Raw genomic sequence first — 21,228 nt, forward strand, 5'->3', positions numbered from 1 at the left:
TAAAAAGGAAAAATAAACAAAATAGAGGTTAAATTGAAGCGCACAAAGATGGAAAATTCACAGCGAATTTTGATATTGTATGCTATTATGCTCTTTTTGAATCATTTGAATTTTGAGGCAGTAGCAATAGCTGCTAAAAGATGTTTCTTTATAAAAGCTGCTGAAATAATCCAACATAGATATTTTGAAAATGCCTTGACTTTGAAATTTGGATCTAAGGACATGATGCTTTGGAAAGGAGTTTCTATTTTGTTTTCACAGAGGGTGATAGTCTGTGGATGCCTCTATCCTAATATGGTAGGATGGACCACGTCCTACTTAAAGGTTGCTGTGAACACCTTTACAAAATTGCTTCGCTCAACTGCCAACTGAGATAAATCAATAATGATGCCACCATTCAGCAGGAAGCATTTTGGAGAGAAAAAACTGCACCCACGTTCCCAATATGGCTTATAAACTTTCTTTTACATTTAAAGTGGGATGTGATATAGATATGAATATTTGCATTAGTATAGATTTTGCTTTACTGATAGAGATTTTAGGTCAATTTTGTTATATGTATATGCATTTTTGATCTCAATTAAGGTATTGTGATTGTGTAGTTCATTTAAAAATATAATGTATATAGGTTATTAATGGATAATCATTAATAATAGTCAAGTTTGTAGTCATGTTAGTTAGATTTTCTAGCTACATAGATATATATTTTTCAGTTAGATAGGCATTATTCATATCTCTCTAGACTACAAAATAGGCTATTTAATGTTTTAGTACCTTAGGGTTTTTCATGACAGTGAGACACTCTACTCTTGGCAGCACATATCTACTTCAGGAAGAAGATGGGCATCAAAAAGGATCCTTATGGAGTTTGATAGCCATTTGGGGAAGAAACTGCTCTTGCCTGGATTGTTGCATAAACTGTACACAGAAAACACTCAGAGAGAGGTCTACTGAACTTGCCTAAAGGTGAGATGATCTTTTCGTGTTCCTGATTCTGGAAAGGGTCAGCAAAACATTCTTCAAGACAAGCAGATAGTGACTGCCTTTGAAATTTCCTGCTTCATGGAAATGTCTGCTGGAAACTATGGGCCTGTAGGCTGAGGATGGAAACACCAAGGGTACAGAGGAACTTTGGGTGACTGTCCAGGCAGGGAGATGTCTCTGTCATTTCTAGAGTTTGAAAATGGCTTACTTTTTGTTTGCTTAGGTAATACTGTATTATGCTGGAGTCTCTGATGGAGTTGAAGAATAGAGAGATATTTATAGTTTTCCATTGTTATGATAAAAGATAAAATAGATATAAATATTGTAACTGTAATTCTTGCTTGATAACTGTTTTGTTATATGTAATTTTGCTATGTTAAAGTTAAAGATTCCGTTCTTGTTTAAACAGAAATAGGAGTAATGATGGAGTATAGGTCATTGGTTAATTAAATAAAGAAACTGTTTGGCCTGAAAGGGTAGAACATGGGTGGGTGGAATAAACATAAGAGAATGCTGGGAGGAATAGGAATTGAGCTTAGAGATGCCATGCACCTCTCCCATGGGCAGAAATGGTAGCTCTGCACTCTGAGGCAGATGGCGATACAGCCAGACAACAGGTCAGATATGCTAAATCTTTCCTTCTAAGCGCACCTCGTGCTGCAACATACATTATTAGACATGGGTTACGAGGGTGAAAATAATGGGGCAGGCAGTGTTGAAATGAATAGTTTTGTGTTGTTATTTCGGAGCATAACCTTACAAGGCGGCCCCATGGGGATGCAGCCCTGCTGCTCAAATTTCTACAATCAAGGGGGAAATGGAAGAAGGGAAGAAAGAAGAGAGAGAGACAAGGAAGAATGGATGAATTCAATCATTCCTTGGAAAAATGAGAGAACCAATGAATGAGGAGACCTAGTAGGAAAAAATGTGCTGCATTCCCTCAGAGAGTCAGGTCAAAATAAGGATTGACAAGGTTTTCCACTAAGGAGGAGGCTTATTCCATTTTACCTTCTTTGTGCTCCAGGCCCACCCACAAGAGTGATGATGAGGACAGGGAGAAGAAGAGGAGAGGGTGTACCAGAATTCCCTGGTACAATTTCTCACCCAAATTGTAGCCAAATCACCTGACCTGGGACAGCTGATCTACATGCTGGACCCTAACTCCCAGTTTGACAACTCTAACATTTTAACCAAGTTTGTGAAGATGAAGGAACCAAAAATAGCCCAGTTACAGGATGGCAGGTTCCTTACAGGATGGGAGTCAGACATCAGTACCATACTGGTATTTGGCGGTTTGATGGGTGTGTGGGTCTTTGCCAGACTCCACCTAGCATCATGGATTCCCTACTTTACTGATATTATGGAGTTTGGTGCATTCATCATATGTGTGCATGTCACACACTAGTGGGCATCATATGTACATGTTTATCCTGTGTGTGGGTGAGTGTGTTCATGAGTTTTATAGCCCAAGTGAAGGGGTTAAATCTGCTCCCTTTAGAGGGTGGGGTTTGCCTCAGGCGAATCCCTGCCCATAAAAGGTGCGCGGAGAGGCGGCTCGCCCCTTTTTTGTTCCTCGCTCCCTGTGCTATGCTGGAACTTTGGTTCAGTAAGTTTAACAATAAACTGGTAAATATTCTTTGATATCTGCATTGCCTTTATTTTGTGCGGGAACATCTGGCGCCTGCCCCGTGGGGTTTGCCGAGAACCGGCCCCGAATCAGAGTCTCTTGCACCCCTGGTCGCTGTGGCGGTCTCTTTGGGCGCGCGCGGAAGAAGTTGAGATTCTGAGCAGTCTCTCTGGGCGCGCGCTGAAACAGCTGAGATTCTGAGCGACTCGATTTTCCCTGCTGCTTGTTAGAGTATCAAGCAGTGAGTTTGATATCGACAGAGCCTTTTTAACAGCGCCTAAGCCTCTGTTCCGAGCCGCCCTGGCCAGATTTCCCGTGCCCGCCCGCCGGCGCGCGCGCTGCCTGTGTCTGCTGCTCCCCCTCCCACCGCCGCCAGCGCTCAGGTCACGTGACAGCAGCCTGAGAGCCCCGGCAAAAAATACTTATCAGCCTGGTGTCTGTTTCAATTTTGTTTTTGAGTCGTTTTATTTCAGATTTAGGACACGTGGATTCAACTGGACTCTTTCGCCACCACTGGCAGGAACCACTTATTACAGGTAAGAGAACTTTTTCTTTTCTAAATAATGTCTGAGAACGTGACCGCAGCCTATTTCAATAGTTCTTTTGAGTGCACCATTTGGGAGATCTTACAAGAGGTGTCTACCACACCACATATATGGATATTCCTGGGATTCTTAATTTTCCTTAGCACTATTTGGTTTGATAATAGGAAAATGATCAAATCTCTTAAGGCAGAGGTTGAACGTTTGAAAACTATTGAGAGCGACAACAATCTTCTCAAGAATCATTTTGAAGTTCTCCAGGAAGAAAACAAATCTTTGTTTAACATGACTTGGTTAACTGAGCAAAATCTAGAAAAAGTACAGGTTGATGTTAAGGAGAAATTCATTACTATGGAAGAAGGAACAGCTGAATTAGATCGTAAGTTTCAGCAGTCCCTTTCTGATGTTAAGGAGAAATTCATTACTATGGAAGAAGGAACAGCTGAATTAGATCGTAAGTTTCAGCAGTCCCTTTCTGATGTTAAGGAGAAATTCATTACTATGGAAGAAGGAACAGCTGAATTAGATCATAAGTTTCAGCAGTCCCTTTCTGTAGGAACTGAAACGTTAACTGAGAGAATCAAAACTGCTGAATGTGACAATCGAATTTTGTCTAAAGCTTATGACAGATTGGCGGAAAGATTGTCAATACAAGAAGGCACGGTTTATGCCATAAAAATTATGTCCAAAGATGACAAGTTATCTCTACTGGACAAATTTCATACTCTAGAATCCTCAATGAAGGCTTTAGAACATAATTCTGGGCAGGAGATTCAGACATTACAAAAAGCAATGGTGAATAGAATTGAAAAGATTGAGGAATTTCTAAATTCTGATGAAGAAGAGCAAAGGGTAGAAAGGCAAATTTTAACTACATCTGTGGATAAATCCCTCCGGGAAAATTTTCACAAAGCTCTACCTACAGCTCTACATGCCTTTCCTGTAATAACAACAGAAAAGGTGGTTGGTTCCAGAAACCCTAGGGTCATCAAGGAAGATACATGGGAGCCTGTCCGTATGAATGATCTCAAAGAAATTAAACAGGCCATCATGTCTTTTGGGATGCACTCCCCTTTTGTTAAAGAGATGCTAAAATCTTGGGCCACAACAAGCAAAGCAACCCCCTTGGACTGGCTCCAGCTGAGCTCCGCGGTCCTTGAGAGTGGACCGCAATTAAAATGGAAATGCTTATTCAGGCAAGAGGCTAGACTTTTAGAACAGCAGGAAAAGGTGAAGGGAATTGACATTTCCCTAGATAAAATTCTAGGTGAAGGGCTCTTTTCAGACCCTCAGGAACAAGCTAATTTGGATGAAAACATACTCTCCATGTGTACTACAGCAGCCTTAAGGGCTTGGGACAGAGTACAAGACCCAGGACAGAGAATGGAATCATTTGTCACAGTTAAACAGGGTCAGAGAGAACCCTTTAGTGACTTTTTACAAGGATTAACTAAGGCTGTACAAATGGGGATACCTGACCCAGAAGCAAGACGTATAATAATTGAGTCTTTGGCTTACGAAAATGCTAATGTGGAATGCAAAAGGATCTTGAGGCCTTTAATGTTCAGATCAGCGTCCTTGGAAGAATGGGTCTTGCATACACTAGATGTTGACACATTTGACTATGGCACTGAAGCATGGGTAGAAGAAGCAATTTCCAATGGTAAAAGGAGACACCAGAATACCAAATGTTTTAATTGTGGCAAAATGGTCATATGAAAAGGAATTGTAAACAACGGGTTTTCAGAAATAATAATAATGCGTCTTCTAGAAATAACAGGAATAGAAGGAATCAGCCTTCAGGTTTATGTAGAAGATGTGGGAAGGGCAGACACTGGACGAATGAATGCAGGTCTACAAGAGATAGACAAGGCAACCTGATACAGATGGGAAACGTTAGAGGGGGGGCCTCTCAGGCCCCCATGGCAAACATGGTTCAGACATTCCCAGTTTCTGCAGAGAACATGCCTCGTCAGGACAATTAGAAAGCCACATGCCTACTGTTACAAGCAATAGTAATCAGAAAGATGAGTTACGTGTGTTTTGGCAAACTTCTATAAATGATCAAAGACCTAAGCTGAGAGTGTGTGTAAATGGCATTTTTATTACTGGCCTACTGGACACAGGTGCTGATGTAAGTATCATTACCCCAGAATCTTGGCATCCATATTGGCCTCTTCAGAATGTAAATGTTCAGCTCCTGGGAATTGGAACCCTATGTCGAGTAAGGCAGAGCACGAGATGGGTTGAATGTATAGGGCCTGAGGGACAAATAGGAAAATTAAGGCCTTATGTAGCCAATATTGCAATGAATTTATGGGGTCGTGACCTATTACAACAATGGAATACTCAAATTAACATTCCTGCTACTTCTAGAGCCCATATTTCTGAAAGGAATATTAAAAGTTATTACAAAAGGACAAAACCGGCCATTAGGGCTGTGCAGGAACAAGCAATTGATGTCCCTTCAGAAATACCAACAGCCTTGCCTCTAAAATGGTTGACTGAGAAACCAATATGGACAAAGCAATGGCCTTTAGCTGAGGAAAAGCTACAGGCTTTAGAACAGCTGGTACAAGAGCAACTAGATGCTGGACATATAGAAGAATCTACCAGCCCTTGGAATTCTCCTGTATTTGTGGTTAAGAAAAAATCAGGTAAATGGAGAATGGTGACAGATCTCAGGGCCATCAACAAGGTTATTCAACCTATGGGCCCTCTGCAATCTGGAATTCCATTGCCCTCTTTATTACCAAAAGGATGGCCTCTCATAGTTATTGATTTAAAGGATTGTTTTTTCACTATACCTTTGCAAAAAGAAGATAGAGAAAAATTTGCCTTCACAGTGCCTACTTATAACAATTCTCAACCTTCGAGGAGGTACCACTGGACCGTCCTCCCCCAGGGTATGTTAAATAGCCCCTCCCTGTGCCAATATTTTGTGAACCAACCATTGCAAATAATACGCAAGAAATTTCCCAAATCTATTGTATACCATTACATGGACGACATATTGTTATCTGATTCAAACATAGATACCTTGAACAGACTGTTTGAAGAAATACAGATACTGTTACCTAAATGGGGATTGCAAATTGCTCCTGAAAAGATTCAGAAGGGAGATTCTGTTAATTATTTAGGTTATAGAATAGGTTTGCAAATAATTAAGACACAGAAGGCACAAATTTGGAGAGATCGCTTACGGACTCTCAATGACTTTCAAAGACTGTTAGGAGACATTTCCAGTTTACGACCAACTATTGAGATAACACCTGATCTAATAATTCATTTGAACAAGACCTTGGATGGTGATAAAGATTTAAACAGTCCCAGAGAATTAACAGCTGAAGCAGAAAAGGAACTGACAAAATAAAGGCAATGCAGATATCAAAGAATATTTACCAGTTTATTGTTAAACTTACTGAACCAAAGTTCCAGCATAGCACAGGTAGCGAGGAACAAAAAAGGGGCGAGCCGCCTCTCCGCGCACCCTTTATTGGCAGGGATTCGCCTGAGGCAAACCCCGCCCTCTAAAGGGAGCTGATTTAACCCCTTCATCTCCCCCTTTTGTCTAAATAAGACACAACTAAACCAAATATAACTATAACAATAATAACAAATGATAAATATAACAAACAATATTGAGAGCAAAAGTTTTGCTAAAGAGTAACTACAATTAAATAATCTTCAACTCCATCAAAGATCTGAGAAGGGAGTAAATATTACTTAACAAAAAAGAGATATCCAAAATGTGCAACAAATGACAGAGACAACTGACTGCCTGGGCAATCACCCAAAATCTCGTTTGCAATGTTGAGTCACCAACTTTGGCTAAGGCCTAACATAACTGACATACCATTCTCAAATGCAAGGAACTTTCTTAGGATTATCCTACCCTGTCTTGGCAAGATAAGACAATCCTGTTTATATCTTAGTCAGTAGTTGAGGTATGGGTTTTTCTTAACCCAAAGGCCAGTTCTGCCAGGAAGACAAGCTCCCAGTGGAGTGTCTTTGGTGCTCAACGTTCTCTCGGGAGTAGAGTGGTGTTGCCAGGAGTAAATTGTGTCTCGATGGCACAGAATTCTAGGTTAGATTAAAGGCCATTTTCTACAGCTCTTCAAAGAGGCTGAAGATTATACTATCTATACTGAAAATAATCTCTATGTATCTAAAAGACCTGATTACCCTAAAAATAATATGACAAACATGTAATTCTCAATACCTATCTAATTTGAAAACTAAGGGAATAAACAATTGTGCAATGTATGAAGACAATGATCTTCACCTGTAAACAATGTCATTACTTATCAAATGTAAACAATGTTATTACATAAATAGTACCAGAGGTAGAAATGTACATTGTGATATGATAGATGTATCCATACAATATAAGCATACTCTTATACCAAAATAGAGGTAGGAACACTCACATTCAATATTCAATATATCAATATACAAGAAACAGTACCAACATAATTTTCTAAAAACAGTAAGTTACAAATACCAATCATCCCATCAACCCAGTTAATCCCCCTTTTTTTTATCCCTAATTACATACAATATCTCCCCATCCCCTCACTCCTAAACCAACCACTAAAAGATGTCCCTAACCCTGTGGGCAAACTCTGTTGGGAGAGGGGACGTCGTCCTCTTAGATTGCTTCTAGCTGACATGGGGGCGACGTTCTTCTTAGGGGCCCCTGTGAAAGCAAACGATGGTAAAATTCCCAAATTAACCTTTGACTTAAGAAAATTATAACTAGTCTCTGTGTGTTTTGAGAAGGTCCAGCCAGAGCGTTGTCAAAAATGTGCATCATATGAAATTGTCTCTTGCAGTTGGTACCAAAAAACAGGTCTAAAATTAGTGCTTAAAAAAAAAAAATTCATGACGTCATAAAAACCAGATTGAGTTGATGTTGTGGGGCCCCATCTTCATCCTGGAAACTTCAAAAATTACTGTAGGAAAATATGTTGCTTGTTATGGGAAATTTAAACATTAACAACAAGGACTTATACTGACATATAAAGAAAGACACAGATGTGAGGGAAGGCAAAGAAAGTTTATCAAGTATAAAATTATTCTTATTCTGTCCCATTTCATGGCTCCTGACCTGAGACAGAAACTTTGAAATACCTCTTATCAACAGGCTTGGAATTGAAGAAGGACTGAGCCATAGTCCAACTCCAAAACCAGCTCTACACATTTATAAAGAAGTGTTCAATAAAACATATAAATATATATATATATATATATATATATATATATATATATGAAATCAATACTTACGATATGTATAGAATTTTATTGTTGATGTTTAATGGGTCGTAACTATTTTCCATCCATCAGTAATTAAATATTCAGGGTCCCTCAAATTCTTTGGAGATGAATATTTTCCTGTGAGGATAAGAAAAGAACCCTGCCCCCATCCTATTAGTAATCCTTACCATCTGTACGTCGGTCATCCTTGTGAATGAATTGTTATTTATCTTTTCCAAGTGACTTCCCTTCCTCAAACCGAACCTTTATTAATTTTGACGGTATCCATAATTTTTCCTCACCTGTGGAGATAAGAGCAAAACCCCTTCCCCAATGCAGCACATCTCCTGGCTTCCATTGTGAGGTCAGTACATCCTTGAAATAAACTGGTTGATTTAGTTCAGCAGACTTTTCCATTATCCAATGTCTTTCTGCAGCCGTCGTTCCCTTCTCATTAGCGTTGAGAAAATTCAAGGTTAACAAAGCATTATGTAACCTATTTCTAGGGGTGTTTTCCACTCCTTTCTGTTTGTTCAACATATCCTTTATAGTTCGATTTGATCTTTCTATGACTGCTTGACCTGTAGGATTGTATGGTATACCTGTAACATGCTTGATATTGTAATGATCAAAAAACCGTTTCATCTTCCTAGAGACATAAGCAGGACCATTATCTGTCTTTATTTGTGTAGGTATACCCATGATAGCCATGACTTCTAATAAATGAGTGATTACTGAATCAGCTTTTTCTGAACTTAAAGCAGTTGCCCACTGAAAGCCTGAAAAAGTGTCGATGGTGTGATGAACATACTTCAATTTGACAAATTCTGCAAAGTGGAACACATCCATCTGCCAGATTTCATTTCTATGAGTGCCCTTTGGATTAACTCCTGCTGGCAGTGGCGTTTGGTTATAGAAAGAGCAGGTAGGGCATTTCTTCACAATCTCCTTAGCTTGTTGCCATGTAATAGAAAACTCTTTCTTCAAAACTTTGCTATTAACATGATGTTTTTTATGAAATTCAGAGGCTTGAAGCACACTACCAATCAATAATTGATCAATTTCTGCATTACCTTGTGCTAGAGGACCTGGCAGACCCGTATGGGATCGGATGTGTGTTATGTACATAGGGCAAAGCCGGTTCCTTACAGGATGGGAGTCAGACATCAGTACCATACTGGTATTTGGCGGTTTGATGGGTGTGTGGGGTCTTTGCCAGACTCCACCTAGCATCATGGATTCCCTACTTTACTGATATTATGGAGTTCGGTGCATTCATCATATGTGTGCATGTCACACACTAGTGGGCATCATATGTACATGTTTATCCTGTGTGTGGGTGAGTGTGTTCATGAGTTTTATAGTCCAATACTACAGAACATGATCAATGAAAGGAAACACTGTTTTCCAGATATGGCAGGGCAATTATTTAAATGAACTGACAAGGGTTGGATGGCATGGATAAGACCTATGAGAGTTCAAGGCATACCGAATCCAGGCATGACAAAGTAGGTGGCAGACAGAATTCTGGCAAAACTAAGTAGGTAGCTTGATGTCCAACTTACTGGAGAAGAGCAACTGAGCGGAGACACTTTTCACTAAGCAACATGCTCTAGTGGAGATCAAACATCCTTTGACTTACAGCCAGTGCAAATTAACCATTTCATCAAATGAAACCTAATTTTCTCTGATTTTGAGTATACATTTGTGTCCCTTCCTGATTAATCTACTCTTTATCCTCTTAAGTCCCAATACCTCACGCTGATATCGGTCACATCTTTCCATTTGACATGGTTTTCCCTCAAGCTTCATACCGCCCCGAGAACATACAACTTTTTGTCCCCTCTCCACTGCTTCCTTGACAGCCATCTTGTCTTTTACCACACCACGCATCCCCAGTCCTTTACTCTCCAAGGGGAAAAGACCATAAATCCTGCTTTGTTTTGAGGCATGTATTTCTGTGATGCCCCATCCACCAAACAGAATCCATCATTGACCAAATAACACAACATGTTAACAAATTTTTATTCTTTGAGAAAGAATAATCCATTGGAAAAGATACCAGGATTCATAGAAGACCTGAGGTATCTCTGAAAAAACACATTCCCAAAGAGAGCATTAAGTCTGCCCCTCAAAATTTGAGAATTTCACTTTAACAGATCTTCACCAAATCATAGACATAGATATGGAAGTCATTATCAAACTTGATGAAATACACAGAAGGTTTGTTGGGAACTTGGCAAATAATTTTACCTATCTCTTGGGTTCCATCTTTTTTGTTGTACTGCACTCTTTTCCCCTCCAAGGAATCCCTGCCTAATTCCAATGACACCAATACTGGAGGACATTCAGGCGTGATGTGGAGGTTGCCTTCAATGGAATCATCATGATGGTGGTAAAGGTACAGGACCGGATCATTCTCGTTGACAATGTAGAAACAGGTCGTTATGGTCTGCACCTCATCTGGGACCACGCCACTCCACTCTTCCTTAGAGCCTGGCATGATGTGGAGGTTGCCTTCCAGGTAGTCATCCAGGAGGTGGTAAATGTACAAGACCGGATCTTTCTTGTAGGTAATATAAAACCAGGTCTTCATGATTGGCACCTCTTCTAGGACCATCCCGTTCCAGTCATTCTTAGAGCCATTTGTGCCCATGAATGTATGTTTCACTGCTCTGCCAACTATGGTGTTTGAGAGATGAGTGTCTGTCACCTGAGGAAATGGCACATTGTTAGGCAGGATCTTCAGGTTTAAAATCCTTTCATCACTATGAAGCTCCAAGCCATAGACACAATCAATCCCATCATATTTCAACAAATAGAGAGAGGGATATGTTGGCAGTTGACCTAGAATGATGGCTTTCCAATGGGTGACTGGTTCATTGGCTTCCTTCCAGCCATGAGAAATTCTGTGGCCAACAATATTCTCCAGGGCCTCAAAAGGATTACTAAGTTTTTGCTTCTGGAGCGATGGCCCATTCTTCTTCTGGAGATGTGGCATGCAACTCATATTGAGAGGCATCTTCATCATGGCGGGAGACTTTCTGAGATAGGACACAGCACTCCTGTTCCACTGTCTCTGGGCTCTGTTTCTGTGCTTGGGCTTCATAGCTGCCAATCTCTGCATAGGAAGAACTCTTCAGTTTAAATCAGACACAAAGTGGTTTCCTCCACCATAAGTGCCTGCAAGGATAAGAAGGTGAGGATGTGAGGTCAAGGCTCTTTTTAGGAATAACTTTGGAGCAGGTGAAAAAGGCAGGGCTGAATAGATTTGGATACCTAAATGGAATATGTTCTTAAGAAATTAATAGGAAAATTATCAAACTCTTGTCTACAGCTCAGTATATGTGTATCAGAGACATATTCCTGCTGCAAAATGCAATTGACCTCTACTGAGAAACCTACTTCCTGACTTACTATATCAATGAGAGAGGAAGCTATGCCTATACCTAAAGTGAGAAAGAAATATCTGAACAGATGGCAAAGAATTCAAAGAACAGCCACTCCTCTCCTTACCACTCAAGCTACTGGTTAGTTGGCTGATCTATAACCACCTGCCCAAGGTCATGGCACTCCAATCCACTGGCTCTCTCTATTGTGTCTCCTGATCCAGATGCAGGTTGATTACATAAAGATATTCTGTATCTTCATTAGAGAAGTGAGTACTGTGAGTCAAACTGCCAAAAGAAAGAAACATTAATCTGTGCAACAGCACCTATTAGAAATAATTATTTTTAAAAACACATATGGACAAAGAGGATCTTTGCCATTTAAGTGGACGGAGGAATTGGACATATTTAGCAAAGATAGAGTGGAGAGAATACCTGACATTAACCGTCCCCCAGCTATCAAATATAGGAGCTGTTAACGACACAAATTTTGGACCCAGAGCAGATTTGAAAGAAACCTTTCTTTGACTACAGAGGTCCTAGTTGCTTCCTAAACATATTTACCAAAAGAAAATATCTTGGCTCTCTAGATTCCAACTTCTGGAAATTCGGTTGAACAGTTGTGGAGCCCAAGAGCTGAACTGACCTCCTCAGTAAGATAGTAAGCCCACCTTCACAGAAGACTAGTGCTTCATGTGGAACAGAGTTGCTACCCCCAACCAAAGCTTTGTGACATCATCAAGGCTCTACTTATGTCATAAAACTCCTCCTAGTCAGGTTTCTTCCCTACTAACCCCCAGAAATATCCAGCATAAAGGTCCTAAAATGCTGCTCATACAGCCTCATGAAGACCCAAAATAAAAACGCCAATCTTCTTCCCAATTACTTGAGTCATATTTTCCAAGTAACTCAACCCCTTTATGTGTTTTTTTTTTCTGTAAAATAATTTTTGGTCTGAGTCAACAACTCACATGAATGTTTTTTTTCCTAACTCCAATGTCCTCATTGGTTATTTTCTATTGATTTTTCCATTACTTCATAATAATAATTATCAAACTTTCCACTTCTCTTCCTCCTCCCACATTCTTCTTGCTCCGCAAATAAACCTCTCCACTCAAACACCAGTCCAAATAGAGGGCAGGGTACTTTGAGCTGTGGGAAGTCCAAGCCCACCCTTCATCCATCCAGATTTAGCAAGGTATGCATCCACAAAAAATATGATCACAAAAAGCCAGTGTATGATATGCAGACAATTGCAAGTGCCATTATCTTTGGCTTCTCCGTCTGCCCCAATTGTCAGCCACATTCAGAGCTTCCAGTTTGATCCCATGTTCTTTCATTCCCAGGTCACTGGATTAGTTGAAATCCCCTTAGTTCAGGCACAGTGTCTCATAGTGTGGACCAAGCCCTTATATTCCTGACATCTTTGCGCTTTTTCTCCATCGATCTGCTCTTCCACTGGAGCTTGGAAGCTCCATCTAGTTTTCTGATTTTGACGCTGACTTGATCTCCATCATTGGCCAAACAAAAGTTCCATGGTGGTTTTCAAGATAGTCAGTCATCAGTCTGACTATGGGACAAGGCACACATAGTTTCTAGGGACATGTCACAGTGCGGTCACCTTCTCCTCCCTGCTTAAGTACCTAGAGAGGGTCACCCTATGGCCTTCTGAGAACCACTCGAGAGATATCGATCTTGGCATCCCCAGAATGGCCCCATAAATTGAGATATCATCAGTGTATGTGCATTAACTTGTGTGTTTTCTGTCTGTGTATTTAAATCACAATAATAAATGGATTGTAATATTGAAGTTTCTTCTCATCTTGAGAAGAATATTTACTACAGAAACACTCTCAAAGTAATAGTGAGAGTGTACACTATCTAAGAAAGGAGAAATAACTGGAGGAATCCCCCAGGAGTTAGGCTCAGTGTCCCAGGAATTACGCCCAAGGAAAGTCAATGAACTCAGTGATGGAAGATAAAACCCAGCCTAAATAAAACCCTAAATCATTTAGGTGGAACATGAGATACTCTTACAACAGTTACAAGAGGTCTAAAATGCCTGGACTGGAACATAAGGGGAACACAATGACGTGGAGCTGAGAGTGCATGGCAAAACTGATTGGATCTGGCAAAAATTATGTAAGCATACCAAGGAAACCACCAGTGGGACAAAACCCTAAGAAATCTGTATGACAACATATCATGTTGAACATAATGAGATTTATAGACAAAGGAAAGATCTTAATTATGTCACTGTCACACAGGTGATGATGAACCAGTCCCATCGTAGAGTGACTCCCTGCTGTGTTTAAGATAACCTGTCAATTCTGTCTAGTCAGTTACAAGGAAATTTGCATTAATTGCACAGATTAACTATCAGCATCATTTACTGCACAATCAAAGGCAAGGCAAAGAAATCATAGACATGTTGTTGAATGCTGATGATGTTATTGGGAGTTTTGATGGGTTTTTTTTCTTAAAGGGAAATCATCGGTGACTCTCATGCATGAAGCAGATTCTTTCTCTGTGATGTTTCCTGAATAGCCACTGAGATAACAGCCCATTGAGTTGTGGTCTCTCTCTCTTTTACAAAGCAACTTCTACCTTCAGCTTGATCTCTTGCTTGAGCTTCCCTTCCGGCTACTTGGCTCCTTTTCTGATCCTGCAGATGGCTTTTGTCAAGGATTGTGATCTCTAAGTTTTTCCCCTTTCAAGAACTAATCATTCTATTAATCACAATTCTAAACTTCTGTGGGAGTTTGTTTGTGACTTATGCCTTCACATGTGATACAAGCGACCTGTGTGTATAGGGTCTTCTCTCTGTTCATGTGGGGAAGGCATGGCAGCAGGAGTAGATGGCTGCTCATTCTCTGTAAGGAAATCAGTAAACAGTGGGGACCAAGTACAAGGATGTCCTGAAATATTAAGTCTTGTCCTTTCAAGGCCCCAAAGCCTCCAGCTAGGTTCAGGGTCACGACAATCTCCAAAACACACTGAGCATGAAGTATTCAGAACCAGAAGCCTGTGTGTGCCATATCACATAAATTCATCGTGAGTACACCAATCTGTTTTTTTTTAATTCTAAATTATTTTGTCCCATCAGAACGATCTATATTACCAATTAACCAAATTTGCTGCATCTTTGGAGTCCTAGAATTGCTTTAAATTGTTGCTGGGACAGTCTTACAAACCTTCCTGTGCTGTTATGAGACCTTAAGGGGACAGCACTTATTTCAGAAATCAAAGGCAGTTGGGTTCAATCCTATGGTTAGCTGTTAGCTAGACACTGGAAGGATGGATTTGACTAAGAAAGGGAGACAGCATACATGGAGGCAGGTAACCTTTCCTTTGCAAAATGACCCATTTTGAGGCCTTACTTCAGGCTCTTCTCTTCTCCTAATCTTGGTTTTTTTATTAGTTTAGGAGAAGAATTAAAACTCCATTTACACTATCTGTGAACCCGTATGAGTTAAGTATGTGTGACCAACTTGATGTCTGCCTGTCTGTCAACAGGGCCAGAGTTCAGGGGCATCTGATGCATAGCACAGGAATGTCAGCCATCAATCTCTGGTCCACCTAACTCTACAGCATTAGAGTTGTCATGGTTGCTCATCTGATCTTCCTCATATGATCTCCATCCACAGAGATGTCTGAAAAATCCTCCCCTGAGAGTGCAAGTTCTTTACAAATGAAAGATTATACAACAGAAGACACATGGGAGATTTATATGGGCAAGCTGTTGAAAGGATAAAGTGACAGAAGAAGTTTATTGATTAATTAAAGAAAGAATCCGCTTCAGCTGATAGGTTAGAACATAGGTAGGTGGAGTAAACAAAATAGAATGCCGGGAGGAAGAGGTAGTGAGCTCAGAGAAGCCATGCTCCCCTCTCCCCGGCAGATGCCATAGCTCTGCTCTCTGAGGCAGATGTCGATGCAGCCAGCCACCATGTCAGACATGCTGAATTTTTCCTGGTAAGTGCACCTCGTTATACTACACTGATTATTAGAAATTGGTTAAAATGCTGAATCTAATGGGCCAGCAGGGTTTAAAAGAATACAGTTTTTGTGTATTTATTTCAGGCCTAACCTTCATGCGGCCTTGGTGCTGGGGACACAGCCTCGCTGCTCAAATAACTACAGAATGGCTTGCAGCCTTGTGGACAACTGAATCCACTGAAAGCCTGAGAAATCTTGGGAAAGAGTAAAGCATGTTTTCTTGGTAGCAGCGATTTCTCGGTCTGCTCTGCTTGCAAGAAGAAAGCAAGGGCTCTCATCTAAAAGAGGCTTGCTGACTCAGCTTCAGCTGCAAAAGCCTGCAGTTCTTAAGAGGTCCTGCCACAAAACATTTAAATGGTGTTGATAAAAGCCAACTGAATGCTTGTATGTTTTCAGCAGTAGCAGGGAAAAAAAGTGTGTTGTTTTAAAATGCTGGCTTTCTGGGCCATCCTGCCTGGGCAAACTCTGACTGTTTGAGGAAGGAGGGCCAGCTACAGAAAGAGGGCTTGCGTGTTGTCTGTTGCAGCCTCTTTGATGGCGAGGACCTTGAAACACTGTAGACTTGTGGCACTGAATGCGGCTCTGTTCGGTACCTCAGCCACAAGGTTGGAATGGCAGAAAGCTAAGGAATGGGCTACATCTGGCCAGCAAAGCCACGGCTTTAGTCCTACTGAGATTGCTTGGTAAATGAAAGACTCATGTGGTCAGAAAAACAGAGAGAGAAATAGAGTAAAGAGAGATTCAAAGACAAAGAAAATTTTTAAATGATTTACAGTGTGTTAAAAATATGTGCAGGCTAAAATTTGAAGTTCTTAAAGTTAAAAAAAGGAAGAGAGTTGTTGGGTGTGATAGTACACACTTGTAAACCCAACACATGGGAGGCAGAGGGAGATTGACCTCTGTACCTTCAGGGTGAGGTAGCACACGCCTTTAATCCCAGTGCCTTGAAGGCAGAGACAAACAGATCTTTGTGAGTTCAATGTGTAGTAGCATACACCTTTAATCCCAATGCCTGAAAGGCAGAGAGAGGCAGATCTCTGAGACTTCAAGGACAGACAGGTATACAGAGTTATTCCAGGTCAAAGATACAGAGAACCTGTCTCAAAAGGCAAAAAATAAAAAGGAAAAATAAACAAAATAGAGGTTAAATTGAAGCGCACAAAGATGGAAAATTCACAGCGAATTTTGATATTGTATGCTATTATGCTCTTTTTGAATCATTTGAATTTTGAGGCAGTAGCAATAGCTGCTAAAAGATGTTTCTTTATAAAAGCTGCTGAAATAATCCAACATAGATATTTTGAAAATGCCTTGACTTTGAAATTTGGATCTAAGGACATGATGCTTTGGAAAGGAGTTTCTATTTTGTTTTCACAGAGGGTAATAGTCTGTGGATGCCTCTATCCTAATATGGTAGGATGGACCACGCCCTACTTAAAGGTTACTCTGAACACCTTTAAAAAATTGCTTCACTCAACTGGCCAACTGAGATAAATCAATAATGATGCCACCATTCAGCAGGAAGCATTTTGGAGAGAAAAAACTGCACCCACATTCCCAAATATGGCTTATAAACGTTCTTTTACATTTAAAGTGGGATGTGATATAGATATGAATATTTGCATTAGTATAGATTTTGCTTTACTGATAGAGATTTTAGGTCAATTGTGTTATATGTATATGCATTTTTGATCTTAATTAAGGTATTGTGATTGTGTAGTTCATTTAAAAATATAATGTATATAGGTTATTAATGGATAATCATTAATAATAGTCAAGTTTGTAGTCATGTTAGTTAGATTTTCTAGCTACATAGATATATATATTTCAGTTAGATAGGCATTATTCATATCTCTCTAGACTACAAAATAGGCTATTTAATGTTTTAGTACCTTAGGGTTTTTCATGACAGTGAGACACTCTACTCTTGGCAGCACATATCTACTTCAGGAAGAAGATGGGCATCAAAGAGGATCCTTATGGAGTTTGATAGCCATTTGGGGAAGAAACTGCTCTTGCATGGATTGTTGCATAAACTGTACACAGAAAACACTCAGAGAGAGGACTACTGAACTTGCCTAAAGGTGAGATGATCTTTTCCTGTTCCTGATTCAGGAAAGGGTCAGCAAAACATTCTTCAAGACAAGCAGATAGTGACTGCCTTTGAAATTTCCTGCTTCATGGAAATGTCTGCTGGAAACTATGGGCCTGTAGGCTGAGGATGGAAACACCAACGGTACAGAGGAACTTTGGGTGACTGTCCAGGCAGCGAGATGTCTCTGTCATTTCTAGAGTTTGAAAATGGCTTACTTTTTGTTTGCTTAGGTAATACTGTATTATTCTGGAGTCTCTGATGGAGTTGAAGAATAGATAGATAGTTATAGTGTTCCATTGTTATGATAAAAGATAAAATAGATATAAATATTGTAACTGTAATTCTTGCTTGATAACTGTTTTGTTATATGTAATTTTGCTATGTTAAAGTTAAAGATTCCATTCTTGTTTAAACAGAAATAGGAGTAATGATGGAGTATAGGTCATTGGTTAATTAAATAAAGAAACTGTTTGGCCTGAAAGGGTAGAACATAGGTGGGTGGAATAAACATAAGAGAATGCTGGGAGGAATAGGAATTGAGCTTAGAGATGCCATGCACCTCTCCCATGGGCAGAAATGGTAGCTCTGCACTCTGAGGCAGATGGCGATACAGCCAGCCACCAGGTCAGACATGCGAAATCTTTCCTTCTAAGCGCACCTCGTGCTGCATCATACATTATTAGACATGGGTTAAGAGGCTGAAAATAATGGGGCAGGCAGTGTTGAAATGAATAGTTTTGTGTTGTTATTTTGGAGCATAACCTTACAAGGCGGCCCCATGGGGATGCAGCCCTGCTGCTCAAATTTCTACAATCAAGGGGGAAGTGGAAGAAGGGAAGAAAGAAGAGAGAGAGACAAGGAAGAATGGATGAATTCAATCATTCATTGGGAAAATGAGTGAACCAATGAATGAGGAGACCTAGTAGGAAAAAAATGTGCTGCATTCCCTCAGAGAGTCAGGTCAAATTAAGGATTGACAAGGTTTTCCACTAAGGAGGAGGCTTATTCCATTTTACCTTCTTTGTGCTCCAGGCCCACCCACAAGAGTGATGATGAGGACAGGGAGAAGAAGAGGAGAGGGTGTACCAGATTTCCCTGGTACAATTTCTCACCCAAATTGTAGCCAAATCACCTGACCTGGGACAGCTGATCTACATGCTGGACCCTAACTCCCAGTTTGACAACTCTAACATTTTAACCAAGTTTGTGAAGATGAAGGAACCAAAATAGCCCAGTTACAGGATGGCAGGTTCCTTCCAGGATGGGAGTCAGACATCAGTACCATACTGGTATTTGGCGGTTTGATGGGTGTGTGGGGTCTTTGCCAGACTCCACCTAGCATCATGGATTCCCTACTTTACTGATATTATGGAGTTCGGTGCATTCATCATATGTGTGCATGTCACACACTAGTGGGCATCATATGTACATGTTTATCCTGTGTGTGGGTGAGTGTGTTCATGAGTTTTATAGCCCAAGTACTACAGAACATGATCAATGAAAGGGAACACTGTTTTCCAGATATGGCAGGGCAATTATTTAAATGAACTGACAAGGGTTGGATGGCATGGATAAGACCTATGAGAGTTCAAGGCATACCGAATCCAGGCATGACAAAGTAGGTGGCAGACAGAATTCTGGCAAAACTAAGTAGGTAGCTTGATGTCCAACTTACTGGAGAAGAGCAACTGAGCGGAGACACTTTTCACTAAGCAACATGCTCTAGTGGAGATCAAACATCCTTTGACTTACAGCCAGTACGAATTAAACCATTCATCAAATGAAACCTAATTTTCTCTGATTTTGAGTATACATTTGTGTCCCTTCCTGATTAATCTACTCTTTTTCCTCTTAAGTCCCAATACCTCACGCTGATATCAGTCACATCTTTCCATTTGACATGGTTTTCCCTCAAGCTTCATACCGCCCCGAGATCATACAACTTTTTGTCCCCTCTCCACTGCTTCCTTGACAGTCATCTTGTCCTTTACCACACCACGCATCCCCAGTCCTTTACTCTCCAAGGGGAAAAGACCATAAATCCTGCTTTGTTTTGAGGCATGTATTTCTGTGATGCCCCATCCACCAAACACAATCCATCATTGACCAAATAACACAACATGTTAACAAATTTTTATTCTTTGAGAAAGAATAATCCATTGGAAAAGATACCAGGATTCATAGAAGACCTGAGGTATCTCTGAAAAAACACATTCCCAAAGAGAGCATTAAGTCTGCCCCTCAAAATTTGAGAATTTCACTTTAACAGATCTTCACCAAATCATAGACATAGATATGGAAGTCATTATCAAACTTGATGAAATACACAGAAGGTTTGTTGGGAACTTGGCAAATAATTTTACCTATCTCTTGGGTTCCATCTTTTTTGTTGTACTGCACTCTTTTGCCCTCCAAGGAATCCCTGCCTAATTCCAATGTCACCAATACTGGAGGACATTCAGGCGTGATGTGGAGGTTGCCTTCAATGGAATCATCATGATGGTGGTAAAGGTACAGGACCGGATCATTCTCGTTGACAGGTCGTTATGGTCTGCACCTCATCAGGGACCACGCCACTCCACTCTTCCTTAGAGCCTGGCATGATGTGGAGGTTGCCTTCCAGGTAGTCATCCAGGAGGTGGTAAATGTACAAGACCGGATCTTTCTTGTAGGTAATATAAAACCAGGTCTTCATGATTGGCACCTCTTCTAGGACCATCCCGTTCCAGTCATTCTTAGAGCCATTTGTGCCCATGAATGTATGTTTCACTGCTCTGCCAACTATGGTGTTTGAGAGATGAGTGTCTGTCACCTGTGGAAATGGCACATTATTAGGCAGGATCTTCAGGTTTACAATCCTTTCATCACTATGAAGCTCCAAGCCATAGACACAATCAATCCCATCATATTTCAACAAATAGAGAGAGGGATATGTTGGCAGTTGATCTAGAATGATGGCTTTCCAATGGGTGACTGGTTCATTGGCTTCCTTCCAGCCATGAGAAATTCTGCGGCCAACAATATTCTCCAGGGCCTCAAAAGGCTTACTAAGTTTTTGCTTCTGGAGCGATGGCCCATTCTTCTTCTGGAGAGGTGGCATTCAACTCATACTAAGAGGCATCTTCATCATGGCGGGAGACTTTCTGAGATAGGCCACAGCACTCCTGTTCCACTGTCTCTTGGCTCTGTTTCTGTGCTTGGGCTTCATAGCTGCCAATCTCTGCATAGGAAGAACTCTTCAGTTTAAATCAGACACAAAGTGGTTTCCTCCACCATAAGTGCCTGCAAGGATAAGAAGGTGAGGATGTGAGGTCAAGGCTCTTTTTAGGAATAACT

This window comes from Microtus pennsylvanicus, assembly GCF_037038515.1.
Source record: "Microtus pennsylvanicus isolate mMicPen1 chromosome Y unlocalized genomic scaffold, mMicPen1.hap1 SUPER_Y_unloc_3, whole genome shotgun sequence".
NCBI classification, from domain to species: Eukaryota; Metazoa; Chordata; class Mammalia; order Rodentia; family Cricetidae; genus Microtus; species Microtus pennsylvanicus.